This window comes from Podarcis muralis, chromosome 6 (assembly GCF_964188315.1).
Source record: "Podarcis muralis chromosome 6, rPodMur119.hap1.1, whole genome shotgun sequence".
Classification (NCBI taxonomy): domain Eukaryota; kingdom Metazoa; phylum Chordata; class Lepidosauria; order Squamata; family Lacertidae; genus Podarcis; species Podarcis muralis.
This window is the reverse complement of record NC_135660.1, coordinates 25,658,419-25,675,692: the sequence shown is the minus strand read 5'-3', so window position 1 is coordinate 25,675,692 and position 17,274 is coordinate 25,658,419.

The following is a 17,274-nucleotide window of genomic DNA, read 5'->3' as shown; positions in this document are numbered from 1 at the left end:
TCGGACGTTGGCAGTTCTGCCTTGTGGATTTGATCTTTCTTTCTTTCTTTCTTTCTTCTCCTTCCCTCCCTCCTTTTCTAGCAAATGTCAGTAGCTTGCAACTTTAGTGCTCTGCAGTTCATATTTCTTGCCCGAGGTCTATCACTAGCATTAATTGTCCCAATAAATTGAGATATAGTGTGCATAATGCAATGTAACAATATGGTTATATTCCACGTGTAGACTTAATTAAGCTATTTGCAGCCTGATGCTGCAAGCCAACGGGTGTGCAAGTGGATTAACAATGTACTGTTCTCCTATCCTCAGGATGGTGCATAATTACTTTACTGGCGGTACATATCAATTTTTGATGATTGCAAAACACATGCTCACTTTACCAACAAGCGCTTTAATAACTCTCCATTGTGTTTTTAAAAACCGTTGTTTGGAAATATTTGGAAGTCTCTGCAAACAATTTTATAGCTTCTTAGCGCGTACTTTAATGGCTCCAGCTTCATTCCCGATGTATATTTTATAAAGTGCAAAGGCTAACGCGTCGTCCGCCTCCCAGGCTGGGGATTTGGAGTTCCCTCCTGCCACTAACCCCTCCACCTCTGTCCCTTGGCCTGCCCTGCAGAGCCATCAGTTCAACTGGTGCAAGCTGGGCTGCTCCAGCTCTCCGATATGACACAAACGATGGCCAGGCAAGAAATGTTATTCGGCTCTTCCCACACCCCCACACCCCGTCTCTTTTTCTCCCTCCCTCCGTCCCCCCCCCCCGCCCTTTCCACACCTTGAACTGGAATTAATAATTCAATGAGAAGAAGACAAAGAGCCTGCATCCACTCAGAGACTCTGCTGTCTCAGGTCACCTCGTTTTCCAAAGCCAAAAAATACAATATATAGATATATTAAAAAATCGGCACGGATCTCCATAGTGTGCCCCGGAGCGCAAGGGATTGTGGGTGCCCTAGCTCGGCAGGGTTCCCATGTCCCAGACCTCGCTTATGAAATTTACCAACAATTCAATTACTAAATTAACAAAACTCGATTACGCCACTGGGAGGAGGAAATATCCGACACCCCCAGAGTAGAGGACGGGCAGCCGAAGAATCTGCCTTGCCTACTGCTGTTTATCTGAGCACCGTACAATATGTGGTTGCATCTCAAAATCGCTGCATTCAGCGCTCTTGACTTGGGCTGCAACGAGCTGGGGCAGTCAAACGTCCTGAATTGAGGCCTGCGCTATCCTCTCCTAGTATCTGTTCATATCTCAACATGAAAGGGCCCTGGTTCAGTGATTATAGCATCTGATTTGCATGCAGAAGGTACCAGGTTCAATTTCCCGCACAATCAGTGTAGTGACTGAGTTAGATAGAGTAGATGAGTCAATGGTCAGACAGTAGAAGTCAATGTCATGTGTTCCTACGGAAAGTGAGAGAGAAGCTGCCGGTCAGAGACTACACTAATACTGGGACCAACGATCTGATTCATTTCAACCTCCTTCCTTGGAGGTTTCTAAACAGAGGTTGAATGACCATCTGTCATGGAATGGATGCTTCAGCTGAGTGTGGGATGTATCATTTATTGCTAGAGCAGTCAAGTACAACATTTTCCTGTTGCCTAGAATGGACGCACAGGGGAATGTGGCTCCAGACAGGGAGGAGTTCCTGTCATACCTGCTCTGGAGCTTCCTCCCCCTGTGTGTGACCAGGTAGATGGGCATGACCCTAGCAGACCAGATAAAATGGTTGGCTACACAACCATCTCTCTCTTGGACTCTTACTCTTACTCTTGGACTCTTGGTCTCCTGACTCTTAGCCAGCGCATGGCTTAACCTTCACATAGAATGGAGCCCACAAGCAAAAAGTCTGAAATGTAGCTCAGACTTCTTTTCACTGTAACCACAAGATAAAGCCTTTAGTGCTGTGAATTGAATGTGAGCAAATGTGAGCAAAACTTTATAATTACTTTTAAAGAAGACTGTGTTGTGTTGTTTTTATTAAGAGGGAAATGAAGGGGAGACTTACCAGGAACAATCCAGACTGGACAATCCAGACTGGGTTAATGAATTAAAGGATTCTAAAGAACCATCAACTTGCTTCCAATAAGCTGTAGTGGGAATGTGCTCTGCTGTTTACTCACTAGCGTGAGTGAGGAGGGATAATATCAAAACAATATATCCTCTCCTACCTTCCTTAACACTCCCACACTAAGAATCCTGCATTACAGGAGTTTGGACTTGATGACCCTTGGGTCGCTTCCAACTCTATGATTCCTCCCAAGTCACCTTCCTATGTTTCCGCAGAACAGTTGTGCTTTGCAGCAATGCCAACGCCGTCTTGAGAACTTGCTGGTGAGCTACAACCGTGCACACAGCTAGGTTGCCTGGACCCCACAGAACTTCTTAGAATGTAAGCTCCTAGGAGCAGGTTTACAACCTGTGCCTTTGAAGCGTGGTTGGCTAAGGGCTTGGCCCGAGACCCTTCCTATCCTAAACGTTCAAGTGTACATGTCCAACTCACAAGAGCGGAAGGGCCATTCCACCACTTTGGTTAAGCCGGATCATTGACATAAGGACAATAGCCTTCTGGATCAGGCCAGTGGCCCATCTAGTCCAACATAATCCTTTGCTCACAGCGGCCAATCAGATGCCCGTAGGAAACCCGCAAGCAGGATTCGAGCACAAGCGTATTGTCTCCTCCTGCGGTTACCGGCTACTGATACTCACTAGATTCGTTGTCTTGGTGACTTTGGGGTAATGTTGGGCATGCAGGAGTGGGGAGGCTGACAGTCGACAAGCTCATTGATCAAGGCCCGGGTGAATCAGAAACTTGGGTCCACGATAACAGGGCTGCAGTGGTGAGGGTAATTTTAGACACTGGGTTTAGCTGTTTTACGGGCGCCCCCACTTTAGATGGCAAAGTGCATGACTTCACTTACTTCAAAATGTGCTGTGTTTCTAAGCACCCACATCAGGAGGAGATTCAGTCAGACCAGGCGCCGGTTTGTGCGGGTAAAATGGGCGTCGGCCTCCTATTGGCCCACGTGAAATGAATCAAGAGCTGCCTGCTCCATTTACCTTTACAACGTGGAGGTTCTTGAAATAAAATAAAATATTTCGGGTTCTTGCCCCCCCCCCAAATTAAGGTTTCACATTCCCCCCCCCACCTCAGAATTTTATTTTATTTTTAAAAGAAAGCAGTAAAAAGAGTGCATTTGTTCTTGTACCTGAAGCAGGTGATGTTTATGTAGAGACATCTGAAATGACAGCAGGAGAGGAGGCCAAATCTAATCAAGCCTAATAAACCGTGCGAGTCGAAATGTCATTAAACCTGATCAAGATGAGTCTCCGAATCGCCGAAAAAGGTAAATGCCTTCATTAGGGTGATCTCTGAAGACTGTCGAACATTTCATTAATTTATAATTTATGATTGTTTGACAAATATTGAAAAGTATGTAAATATGAGCGGGGTAATGTCTTTTCTGCGGGAGATGAGGAAATGACCCAAACGGTGGATGTCTGCAAGATTACACACGAGGTCCCATCTATCTGCTCTCAAACTGTGCCTTCGCCTTTCCCCGCGACATATTGTGCGACTGACAAGTGAAATAGTGCAGATAAACCAATGGTTTAAAACGTAATAAAGACAACAGCTATTTGCATTTTTTACATTTTATTACAAAGGTAATTTACTATGACACATTTTCGGGATGTCATCTCTAGAAAACATTGCCAAGCAATTAGAGAAATGTATACAACACCGAGGAGCCCGGGGTGGGGGGGAGAGAAGTCAGATAAAGGAGAATATTATGGATCATCAGAGGTTTTCTTTTCGTATAGTAACACATAGATTGGGGGCGGGGGTTCGAGGAAGGGGACTAGTTCAGCGAAAACAGAGGCCAGACCTTAACACAGAGAGGGCATAATAAAGCAACTTGATTCCATGCGGAAGGAACGTGGAATAACTTTCTGGGTGGTTTAAAAAGCCTGTCTAGATGTCTCCAGGGAACTCTGGTCAGAGGTGGTGGCCATGTCTATGGGTCGGAGTGAGCAACCTCCCGCCCAAGGACTGCTCTGGCGCTGAGCCTATTCTCATGCAGGTGGCAAGGGAGAGAGTGGGGAGGGGAGAGAGAAAGGGGTGACAGAATGAGAGAGGGAAGAGAGGGCGCCTTGTCCACTCCTGGCTTTGGCCCTGCCCACTGCCCACTGCACTGAAGAGACAGAAAAGGGTCGTGGGCCGGTTGGCAGTACGACTCAGGGACTCCATCACGCGAGGAGAGGACCATAAGAGGGCGGGGGCGCAGCTGGAGTAAAAATTTAGAAAGCAGCCGATCTCAACAGCAACTTTTTTGCAAATGATGCTGCGTCTTCTCCAGTCCAAGCTCTTCGCGTGTATTTGTGGCGCTGGCTTCTGGAATTGCTGTTTGTCTTACAGGAACGGTTGCTAACCCCAGGATATGGTGTCTTTACTTCTGTGAAGCCTGAGACTGTGAATGATTACTCGGAAACAAATCCCATTGTATCCAATGAAGCTTCCTTCCAATGAAGGGTCTATAGGATTACCCTGGAGTTGCTAGCATGTGCCACTCCAATAAGTGTCAAAGGATGAAGTCTAGGGGTTCAGTTAAAGCGACCAGCGTTCAGCAACTAAATCTTAATATCCTTCATTTCTACCTCCGCCCACTTCGCATTTCCATTCTTTGCTTAGAATATATAGTAAAATCTCAGCCAGCCTATAAAAAGAGGTTTTATTACAGAATCTGTCCAGGTCTTTTAATCGTGCATGATTTAGACAGGGGGGAAATCTTGGAGGCCGCCAGCAGATCTTGTTCCCTACTGAGAGACAGAGTGTCAGAACCCCCTTTCTTCAGGTCTATTAAATCCCTCTCTCCCACTCTCCCTCTCCAAAATTTGTCACAAGTGGAATCCGATTTATTGGGGAGAGGGTGCGGTGTGGGCTGCCTTGAACCTCAAATCTGGTCTCAAGAGTTTAAAGTATCAACTAGCCTTTCCACCGAGGCTTTATAAACTAAAGGAACTCCTTTGACATGCCTCCAAGTTTATAAGGGCTTACTTCCAGGGAGGCGTGTAACACAACTGACGTCGTCTAAATTTAAGCTTTCGGAGAAAGATTACGGAAAATCCCGAGGAAATTGATCTTTCAAATATTTTGTTCAGCAAGAGTTTGGTTTCCTTGCGGCAAATTCAGAAGGAGTTGACCCCTCCGTGCTCCCTCGTTCTAAGGTTTTGTGGCTTTCAGCTAAAACTATATATCCGGAGTAAAATCCCACTGATTTCAGCGGGTCCTGCTTCGCAGTGGAACCTGCTTAGGGTGGCAGGCCTCAGGCTGACCTTAACTCAGTGCCTTCGCCGCTTTCGGCTCTACGTGTTTAGTTGAGATGTTTAAACACATAACGTGTGAATAGGACATCCATGGGTTTACAAGCAGCTGTGTCACACAGGTACGCACTACAGGGAGCATTGTTTGACTGAAGCTCTCTCTCTTTTCTTTTTTTAACAAAAAGGCTATTTGTCGACAAACTCGGGTTTCCTTTTGCGTAACGTGTGAAGCGGCTCTTAGAACGGAGATTGATTTTTCTCTCCGGTCTGGTCCTCAGGGAAGGTTGCCTTATACATCTTATGTGCAGAGGTCAAGACCCAAGAGCTTTTGACCAGCAAGGAATAAAGGGCATCCTGGGAAATGTGTCTCTCCTTGAAATATCCCTATTCCGCACCACCGCTCCAATTGTTAGTTTGCACTTATGGATGAGATTAGGGAGGCTGTGAGGTCCTTACTCCTCTTTCTGCAGCATCTCCTCAGCGAGTCTCCCTTTCCCCGCCTCGGTCCGCTTGCAGCGCGGCTCCACCACGTGCCGCCTAAGGTCAAGGGAAGGGCGTTTCCTGGCTGGTCGAGTCTGATGCACCGGCTGCAGGACTTGGAGACTGGACAACTGGGCGGTAATAAAGAAGAAACACTCTGTGACTCTGGGAGGGGGGAATCTGGACTGTGAACTGGCCAAAGAACTTGGGTAAATCCCAGGGAGAAATCCCCCACTCCTCTTGAACACCGCCCACCCATCCATCCATCCATTTATTCACTCACTCACTCACTCACTCACTCACTCATTCATTGCTGGCCACCGAGCTTGCGCAAGAGAATTTCCCACTGGGCGGCCGGTACCTTCCTCGGCCAGCAGAGTCCAAGTTCGCCCCTTCGAAGTGGCCGGCGCCTTTGGAGGTTTACCGGACGTGTCAGCCCCGCCGGGCCGGCCAATCGCTGGGTAACAAATGGCCACGGTGAAAAGACCACATTGTCCTCTGGGCGCAGCAATCCATAAGTGGCCCCGCTTCTGGCTGAATGGCCGGTGTTTTGATGACTTATAGTATATGCAAAAACAAACTTTCCCGCGGTGGCCTTTTTAAAAGGGGGTGGGGAGAATCCGTCATGCTTTCCTTTCCCAAACAGCCCCGATTATTTTAAAAAGAAAAGGAGGGGGGCGAAAGAACACCCCGAAATGATAAATCGCGTGGCAAAGCTAATGGCTGGAGGGCGCGTTTACCAATTCATAATCATTTATTCTTGGTGATGTATGACCCTTACTCTTAAATCTCAAAAGCTTCTATTTGAAGGTGTAAATAGCTTTTTTTTCCCCCTTGCAGTAAACCTTCCTGCATTAGCAGTGATTGATCTCCTGTACAATTCGTCCCAGAGTGCTATTTTAGAGGGGGAACACTGGCTTTTGGAGATTAACTGGGGAGTCTGTTACATATTAATGAAGTTCGCAGATATACTAACGTTTTGGTAATTTAGTTATTTGTGTCTATCGCTTTCGCCGTTATTTTCTCTTAGACCCCCGCGGTTGTTATACATCGAATTAAAAAGTGGTCTTTTAGCATCATTTTTTTTTTTCTTCCAGTGGCAACTAAACGCCATTTAATGGGAAAAACAAATGTTGACATGCCTCTTTGAAGGAAGTATATTTCCTGGCAAGACATCAAAGTGTTTTAAACTGTATTGGCGGGCGGGGGCGGGAAGCGGGCTGGGCGAGATCTTAGCTTTCTATTAGTCCAAGCCTACGGTAATGTCAGGAAAAAACCGCTTGGTGTTCCTAGAGGGGAGGGGAGGGAAGACGACAGAGAAAGGTGGAGAGAGGGGAAGCTGGCTGGAGGTTTTTGCTGGATCCACGTATACCTGGGGATTTGAGTCATGTTAGGTCACCACCAGGCAGCGATGGCTGCTCAGATTCTGAAACTGCGAGTGCATGCCCCGAATTGGGGCGTAGCAAAGGAGAGCAGTGCATGCAACGCGAGAAAGTTCGCCAATGCAACTGGCACATGTCAGAAACCGGAAGGAGGGATCCCTGGGATGAGAGGGTCAAGGCCGCCCATTTCATTACCAACAGCATTTTGAATCCGCGTGGATTTCAATGGTCATGAAATCTGGTGCCGCTGCTCTGGCTCTGTAATCGGTGAGAGCTAAAAGACGCTGAAGCTGAACGGTCAAGACACCTTGAGGAGGACCGCCGAGACAGGAGGTCTGCAGGAAGGGGAAGGAGAGTTCATGCTAACTCCCAGCAGCTTCTGTTGGATATATTAAGGATTTGGGCGGAGTGGCGGAGTTTGAAGACCATTTGTTGCGTTCCAGGAATGACGGTCCAATAATAGCCAAGGAATATAGTCCTCAGTCCACCTGAGATCTATAATACATTTGGGTGAGTGGGAGTTAACCCTTCTCACTGCCTATGGTACATAAGATACCTCATTCCTAAGCTTTTGCAGGAAAGTCAATTGAAATGACCGACTTAGGCCTGTTCACACGTGCAAAGTGTGAAGGCATTCAGTTTGTTGGAAAATATGTGTCTCACACGACGAAATTTGTACAGTTGAGGTCAGCGAGGCTCCCTCTCAGCCGAACTTCGAGTGCCTATTGGAGTCCTTAAAAAAAGAAAATCCAGCAGGCATTTTAATTGAAGTCTGATTTTATAGTTTTAACCGAGTTTTACCTTTTCTGAATTGGAATTCAGGCACACTGCTCACAGATGAATGTAGATAAGCGGTATATAAATCATCTAATGAAACAAAATAAAGAGTCAAAGTGGCAGGGCTGATTGCAGCTACGAGTTGAGTATCTCTACCGGCGAATCCCCTGTGTTTGTTACTGCCAAATGTGCGGGTTGGCTCTTACCTGACGGGGGCGGTGTCATCTTGCAACAATCATAACCTGAGTTTATCTCAGCTGGAATGTCCAAGTCCTTTCATTTGAGAATGAGGACACGGTCGCAAGGAAGGGTCTGCTACTGGAAGCTTATCCGCAGAGAATGTTGGGGAAGGGGCTTTAATAAGGACACCATGACTCCCTCTCCCACAGGAAGCTCAACCTCAGAGCACCCTTTTAAGATGAATCACTTAAAAACGAAGAATGTCCCGTTTGCAATAGCCTATCGGGAAATAAGAGAAGCATCTTTATATTAAGATTTTTCAGAATACAGACTTTTTTTGGGGGGGGCAACCAGTTTTCACTCCAAAAAAACACATAATTGTTCCTCAGAGATGTTCAGAGAAAAATGTCCAGAGGTGCTGCTTCTTTTAGATTCTACACATCCAGCCTGTTGTTGCTGTTATGGGATATGCCAACGACCTGTTTTGGCTTAGTCCCATTAACTTCCACCTTAGAGAGCGATCTTACGCGTGGCTCCTCGAAGGTAAACCCTGCTGTCTTCAATGGCGTTTACTCACGAGTGAGCGTGCTTAGAATGACAGCCTTAAGCAGGTCTTTTCTTATTCGCCTTTGACTATAGCTAATGTCCTCTCCTGATTTCCCACCCCACCCGCCTTGTCCCTCTGCTGTTTTATTGTTGGATTACGATTCTATTTGTATGGACAAATTTTAATTGTGCCCCGCTTCGGGAATCGATATGATTGAAAGGCGAGCTAAAAATAGACCTAAACAAACAAACAAGACAAACATGGCTACGTTAAAGAATCAGAGCAACAGCCACCGCCTTGTTGCTGTCTGCTCAGATACCCAAACATAAGCAAACAAACCTCGCCACTCCGATAGCGCTCACCCTGTTCAACCTAAGCTTCTGTATGTTTGTTTACTCCTTTCCGCTTGGTTCAAAGAGACTTACTTCCGGGTAAGTGTCCATTGGGTTAGAGACTCGGAGTACAGTCCTGTCCATGTTTATTCAGAAGAACTAAGGCGCCTTGAGTTCCATGGGATTTGCTCTCAAGTAAGTGCGATTAGGATTGCAAACCCAGTGACAAGGGTTGCGCCTGATTTGTGCTTTAAAAACAACAACGAGGTTTCGTGTTACACAGGATTCTTCACCTACAGTTGATCGGATGATTAAAATAAAAAAAGCAAATAAAGTTAATAAAATATATTCTCATTGTTGACAACCCCAGCTGCTTTTTAGAAAGACAGGCACATATTATTATTATTATTTTATTATTATTATTATTATTATTATTATTATTATTATTATTATTATTGCTGTTGTTAGTAGTAGTAGTAGTAGTAGTAGTAATAATAGCAGTAGTATTCTTACCCACCCTTCACCATAAGATTCCACCGAGGGTGGCAGCAGTGTAAAAGCCCACTATTGTTTGTGGCTGTGTATTCTGCGTATGTGTGCATGTGTGTACATGTACGCCTACATACACACCATATGTATACCCATTCCTCTGAGTCCTCGCCCGTCTCTAAGCAGTTGACTTTAATGCTCCGGGTTTTCTTCCTCCTGAAAAATGTGCGGGTCTTTTATTGTTTCTGTAGAACTATTGAAAAGGAACTGAGAGGAAATCCCCTCCCCTCTCCTCAAAAACAAAACAAAACACTAAACAAAAACTCAACTTGACCAAGGGGAAATAGCTGGGGATTATTTGCTTGGGACTTCCAAACAGCCGGTGGAGGTGAATGACCTCCCATCACAACGTAACATATTTGCGTTTACTTTTTGTTTTTTGTTTTTCCCCCGCGGGCGGGGCAATGTATTCCCCCTTGAAGGAAAATGTGGTTTGGACACTTTTTCTTCTTTTATTTAAGAAGAGAGAGAGAGAGAATGAGACCTCAAAACGATGTTACAATGAAGAAGAAGAAAACAACCGGACAAATTAGGAGCCATTTTCCCTGATCAAAGGCAAGCAAGCGAAAACGAGTCTGGGCATTCAGCGAGCTTGACTTATTCAGACAACTTCTTTGGAGAGCAGGGCCAACAAGCGTGTCTTCCATTGAAAAGGAGCCTCTATTCAGGATGCAGGTGCGAAGTGGTGCGGCGCATCGGGCACATTATGCGGAGGTTGTTGGAGATTAGTGCACAGCCTTAATAACTAAAGCGCTTGATTTACATTGGGAGGCGGGGAGGGGGGGGGGAGAACTAAGACTCCTCATCCGTGAAAGCAAAATCATTGAACTCCTGATCATTTCGAGTGCTCCTGATATCCTAATACTTGGCATTGTTCTGTGGAAGAAGAAGAAGAAGAAGAAGAAGAAGAAGAAGAAGAAGAAGAAGAAGAAGAAGAAGAAGAAGAAGAAGAAGAAGGAGAAGAAGAAAGTCTCAGAGAATTCCGGATTGATTCATTTACAGCCAATGAACTCTGCTCCGAACTGGGGCGGGAGGTGACGCGGGAGGTGGTTCTGGGACAGGAAATGAAAGGGAGAGAGAGGGAGGTTTTCCATTTGAATAAAGAAAGCCAACTCCAAAAGATCCCTTCCCTAAAAAAAAGGGAACCCCCCCCCCACTATATTTGCATACAGTGCACCAAAGTCCAGCCGGTCTCTCCCCCACCCAGCCCCTGCCCCGCCTCTTTCTCCTCCTATTAATATTCCTTCCAAGAACCAAAGAACAAACTTTGCCTTTCTTCTTGCAAATTCAATTAGTTGCAAAGACAAACCAAGGGGACGAGGGAAAGAGAAATGGACCTCTGCCTACGCTGGATCGATTCAGTCACGCGCAAACACATCATGGAGTGAATCTGGATCTGACCGAGGGAATTCCAAAATCCTTCGAGGAGCGACCCAACTGTCACCGATGAAGTCTGTGTCAAGAGCCCCGCTGCCCTGGGCAGAGGGAGACACAAGTCAGTTTGAGATGTGGGGCTTGGACCTTTTAGGTGGTGGGAGAGCAATTGAAATGGAACGACCAAAATCCTCTTGCTGACAGCCCAAGTCACGAATTGAAGGGCTTGGGATTGCAGCCTTTGACAGTTCATTTCTATAGCGGTCCCACCGATTTGAGCGGAATTTCCTACCTGCGAGGAACGAGTCCTAAGAATACCTACACAAACTGGGTAGGTTTAGGTGACTTACTTCCAAATAAACATGGTGAGAATCGGGTTAATGTTAAGCTGCCCTTGGGTTTCTCCCACACTGAACTAAAAAGGGTTGACACCCACCTTACACTAACACCCCACCTTTCTTCCAAGGAGCCCAAGGTGGCGTAGATAGTTCTCCCTGCCCTCATTTGATCCTCGCAACAACCCTGTGAGGTAGGTTAGGCTGAGAGTCAACGGCTGGCCAGGTCACCTAGGGAACTTCATGGCATGTGAGTGCCTTCCTCCTCTCCTCCAGACTCTTCGTAACCAGACTCGTCAGGAGTTAGAGGGCGGGGCTTCGGGTCAGGGGGCGTGACCAGGTGTGAGCACATGATGCAGCTCCCTTGATGAAGAGATATAGCAGTGCCTAGAATGGAGACGCCCTGGGAATGCTCTTTAGGCCGCCTTCAACCCAGTCGAGGTAATGCCAGTCGAGTATCTGAAAGCCTTACAGTGCTTTCCAGCATATTCCACCAGAACAATCCTCAGTTTCTTGCGTTGGAGAAATAATGACCACACTGCTTGAGGTCAGATTTGTTGATATTTTGGTGAGGCCCAAGCCTGCGCACGTCTATTTAAGAGCAAGTCGAGATGGGTTGAATTGGCTTCATTTCATTCCATGTTTATGCCACCCTTCCTTCAAGAATCTAGGGCAGAGAGGGGCGCACATATTTCTCCACTTGCCTCTTACTGTTTAACAACAACCCTGTGAGTTAGGCTAAGCTGAGAGGAGGTAACCAGCCCAAGATGGTGCAGGGAGCTTCACAACTGGGTATGGGTGGAGAAACTGAACCTGGGTTTTCTTGAGTTGTAGTCCAACAAGCAAACAAGCTGCACTATACTGACGGGAAGAGTGAAGTGGACATAGGATTGCAGCAGCGTCAGTATGGTGCAATGGTTTACTAGTTTACTCCCAAGTAAACGCCGCTGGACACAGCGGGATTTACGTTTCACTAAAAGTAGTTAGGATCACACTCTTAGAGGAGAGTGTTTAACTACAACTGGGCTTTACAATGAAAAACATCTGATAACTCTCCCTTTTTTTAGGACTGCAGCCCTAAATTAATAGGTTTAAATCCTATTTATTTAGCTTGTGGGCAACCTTCAGAGTAGACTTCAGGGGCGATCCTAGCCTCATTTACCTGGGAGCAAGTCCATTTGATTTGACTACTTATGAGTAGACGTGGCTACGTTTGTTCTGTTAATCTGCTAAGGGCCTAATTCAGAAACTTTATGCTTGGAAGTTGGAACATATAACTAAACACCAGCGATGCTTATTCCACTGCACCCCCTCCATCCTGGAATTGCCTTATGCCAGGATTACATCCAAAGGAAACATTTTTCTCTTTTTTTAAAAAAAGACAAATAATTAATGCTAGTGGCCATCGCTGATATCCACGTTGGCCACCCATTTGAGAATGTTAAGAGAGGAAGTAATTTCTTATAAACTACCTATCTATTATAATGGAAATATCTACGGCTTCCCTGCCTCCCACCCCTCAATTTAAGAAAGAATCTTATTGGCATTTCCATAAGTTCTCCACGAGTATAAAAGCCATATAATGGGAACAAGGTGAGAAAGCTGTTCAGCCTTGTTTCACCAAGGAAAGGTCGTAAGTCAGGCAATTGGTGTCTGACCTGTCAGGAGAAGGTATAAAGGCTTCTTTCATTCAGTCGCTCACAATTTTCTCAGCTCTCACAAAAGTGTTTTTATTATTCTGTTTTCTTACCTCGTCCCTTAATTAAAAAGCTGAATGATTAGAATAGCACCTGCATAATGTCTGGACCACGGCTGCATACTAATTCAAGAGGCTTTACATCTCGTAATTATAACATAAAATCAGAGATTGAATAAAACAGAAGGATTGTGCCCCTAAAGCCCTGCTAATCCCCTTTAAAAGAGTCTGCTGAAATAATTCAGAACACTTTCCGGAAGTTGGATTACCGACTCTCTTTTTAACTTTGCACAATGAAATGATATTTCACACTTAAAGGAGTGTCTGAATTTTTACAACTGTTTCCCCCCCTCTTAAATTGGACCGTTTCCTGGACGATTAAAAAAATAATCTGAGGTACTCCCTATCCCCAATCAAACGTTGTTGTTTTTCTTTTGTGTGCTTGTGTAACACCCACCCACACACCACCAACAACATTTTCAAGTTTAGGAAAAATACAAGCAGTTGTAGTAGAGACCAGATTTATCAGGATGTTTAGCAGCATAGCTAAGCTATTGCTAAGGGAGAGAATAAAATTGTCACGGGCTACCTGGAGATATATTGTTCTAGCCATATCAGTAAATAAATATGCTAAAGAGTGCTGTAATATCTTCAAACTCGACACTTGTGAATAGATTCGGAGTCAATAAAACAATGGCACTATGTTGCATGGCTAGATTTTTCGCCTCTCAAGTAGTTCAGTTGAGATTAATGAGATTGATTCAGATGAGGTGGGTTGTGGGGTTGTTTTCGACGTTTCAGTGAAGAACAACTTCACCGAAGCCTTGAGGTAGTCAGTTTTAAAGAGGAATAATATAAACGGTTGGCTTATTATGTGAAAGCATCTGAGAACTCTGCCACCGTTCAGTCAGACGAGAGTAAGTGTATTTAAACCGACTGAGCCACACTGAAGGCCAATGAAACAGGTAATAAATGAAGCCCCTCGCTTAACTGGGCTGTGGATCGAGGTCCCCAACACTCCAAAACATACAGAGAGAAAAGGGACAAAAATATTGGGAGATAATATAGGAAGTTCTCACGGTTAAGTAGAAATTTTAAAAAAAATAAATGTATATACGTAACTAAAAAGTGATCAGGTTTTTTCAAAAAGGGAAGGAGACGTTGGATCATTCAGCAATTTTCCAAATTAATGCATTTTCCAAATTTATGCATTGATCGAGAGGTCTCTTCCACCCCCATATTTAGGAAACGTCACATGAAACATTTTGAATCCATTCCCCCCCATAAGAACTTGCTAGAAATTTTGCCCGTTCTGCAATCTTCATCGATTTATTTGCTCTTAAGAGGAAGAAAGATGTGCAGAAACAGTTTTGAAAAAGTAAACCTACCTTCTTCAAACTGCATTTTGAATGCTACTGACGTAGCAGTGGCGATGGGATTCAGCCAAGGTTCAAAGGTTAATTTGCAAAAGAAGGAACTGCTCTTTCAATATATCATTCAGGATCTATCCGTGAAAATAAAACATTTATAATGATGCTGATCATTTTTGCATTGTTTTCACACACTCTCTCTCTCTGTGTGTGTGTTTTTAAAGAACTAATTACCACATACTGTAGCTGCACAATTCCCGAACTTTCTTTAGTTCCTGAACATGCATAGAAAGAAAGGAAACATTTTGCACCTTTGCAAAGGTTGCAGCAGTTCTTTTGAATAAACAAGTAAGAAGAAGGGAATAAAAAAATCCCGATGATGTATCATTTCTGCATCCTATCTCTGCGGAATAGGAATTATATTATATCAAAATGAATTCTTTTCTATCAAAAGAAGCCTTACTCTTTGGTTAAGATGTTGCATGAGGCTCAAAGGAAGAACGTGCTTTAAATAGGTGTGTGCATGCCTTCATGCATTTTCGCCTTCATTTGGAAATCACCATTCTCAGAAGGTAACCTAAAATAATGTGAGTGTAAGCAAATGAACATATGACCCAGATAACATGCTGGGATTTAAGTGAAACTGGGGTTATTTCTGGTGCGCATGAGAAAAGTGGGGAGTGAAAGCAGGAGAGGACACTCGATTACCTTTAATTCCCTAATTTTACTCTGGTTTCTATTACTTCTTCCTTTGGTTATGACGCCAACAACAGGACTGATGTACGTGGGAACGCCACGATGCTAAGTTCACGCGACTGTGTGCGCCAGTTGTAGCGTGTATCTATCTGACCTGTAATACCCAGTCATCTCATTGGACCCATCCTTTGAGCACATTACATGAAATCAAGCCTAGGCTTGCCTCCCAAATTCTTATGTGTGTGTGCTTAGCAGTCAGTACCACTTAGAAAGTTAAGCGTTAAGGTTTCAAATCTCTCTATTCTCATCGACATAATGGAACACTCTGGCCCTCAGGGTGCCTAGTCAGCATAGACGACATTGCCCCTCGTTTCCATTTGTTGTAGCTAGCTACTGGATGTGAATATACCGGGCCTGAAAATGTGTAAAACACAATCCACCGGAGGAGCCTCTTGAGCCCCATTGAATTGTATGGGAAGAAGGCAAGAAGACGAGAGGGTACTCCTTCACTCCGTAGTGACACGACCCAGCAACCCCTGGTAGATTTCAAGAGTTGTTTCGAACCAAGATTTCAGGAGAGCAATTCATGGAAGCTGTGTTGTATACCTGCAAACGAACATGACATTAATTTCTCTGGATCTCCACGTAACACACTACACATACATCGTTTCTTCCAAGAGCGCAGGGAACTTCGCACAAAGTCAACTTAAATCGTGGCTGCGTGGCTCGCAACCTCTAACCCGAAAGTGTCCATTGTGTTCCTCCTGGCAAAACTTTCATTTCTGAAACATTCCTGGTCCTTTACTCGGAAAGCGGAAATGTCTTTCCAGGAACTGGACCAAGACCCGAGGGCCAGCTTCCGCCTGACATTCCCTGACACTACCTTCGAATCTAACCGTCTCTACGCAAGAAGCCGGGCGGCGAGGGCGGATCATCACCACCCCCCGGGTCATATACTTCTAGAGAGAAGCGCGGGCCATTCGTTTTTATGGGCATTCAATTAAAGGAGGTTACAAAGACCCCGAAGGTCCTTTCTTCTTCTGCCTGCCTCCCCCCCCCCCAGCCCTTCTCCCTTGTATAGTGTGCCTGGGCGGAAACGGGGCTCGGCCGTCCTGATTCATATTTCTAATCTTCATTTCCTAAAGATACAAATGGCCTTTTGTGAAATGAATGGTCTTTAATTAATGCGTCCGCACAATGCAGGGGCTTGCATGGGGATCGATGCTAGAAAGCAACAGGGGAGGAAGCCATCCGAAATGGATTGTCAGCATTAAAGGAAGAAAAAGGCAGCAGCGTCTATAGAAAGAGCAGGGAAGCCTGCCCACACGTCTCTCCCCATGTTGTCCGAGGGAACCTTCCATGTCTTGCTGACTACAGCCGAGTGTAATGATGATTACAGGGCTTCTGTCTGCGATTAGGGGCCATATAACTCTTGGCTTTAATAGTCACCGACTCTCCAGCGTTGGGTTGGGGTTAGGGGGCGTTGTTGTTGTTTTTTTGTCGTCGTGCTTCCTACTCGCCAACCTTGCCGTCTGTAGAACAACCCACATTCCCCTCACTTCCTTGATCTCCTCTCCCACGTTCCACTAACCTGGTCTTCCTCTACCCCACCTTGGTCATATAGTTCGGCTTCTCTGTAGATGCATAGTAACACAGATGCATTCTGTGAAGAATGCAAGCAAGGAGTGTGAGGAGCACAACTAAGGTGGAATGGAAGCCTTAACACACTTGCTAGAGAGTAGCACAGGGGGACTTGCTTCCGAACACACCAAGGAATGGGCAGTCAACCGATCGCCCTCTCCCAGCTTTACTCAGATCTAAGCACCGTTTGTATAAGCACACCTTCCTTCCCAGCAAAAAGGAAGTGCTACAGGCGCTAGCCATCACACACGTTTACTTGGGTGTGAGTCTCGCTGATTTTAGTGACCTGTCCTTCTTTAGTGCAATGACAGCCCGATCCTATATATAGCTTGCTTGCTCCAACTGATTTCGATGGGACTTACTGTCGAGTGAGCGCGCATAGGATTCCGGTCTTGCACTGATAATATTTCCAAGCAGGAGAAAGGCAAATCAACGACTTGCACAATGCGCATGTGCAGCAAAACGCAGTAGTAGGCATAGGCAGCTAGCAGCGTTCGATAGATAGATATATACAGTTGTGGGAAGGCGGAGAAATTTGAGGGGACTCATTATGGACTATTCACATTGAAAAAGGGATTGATTACTATCTGCC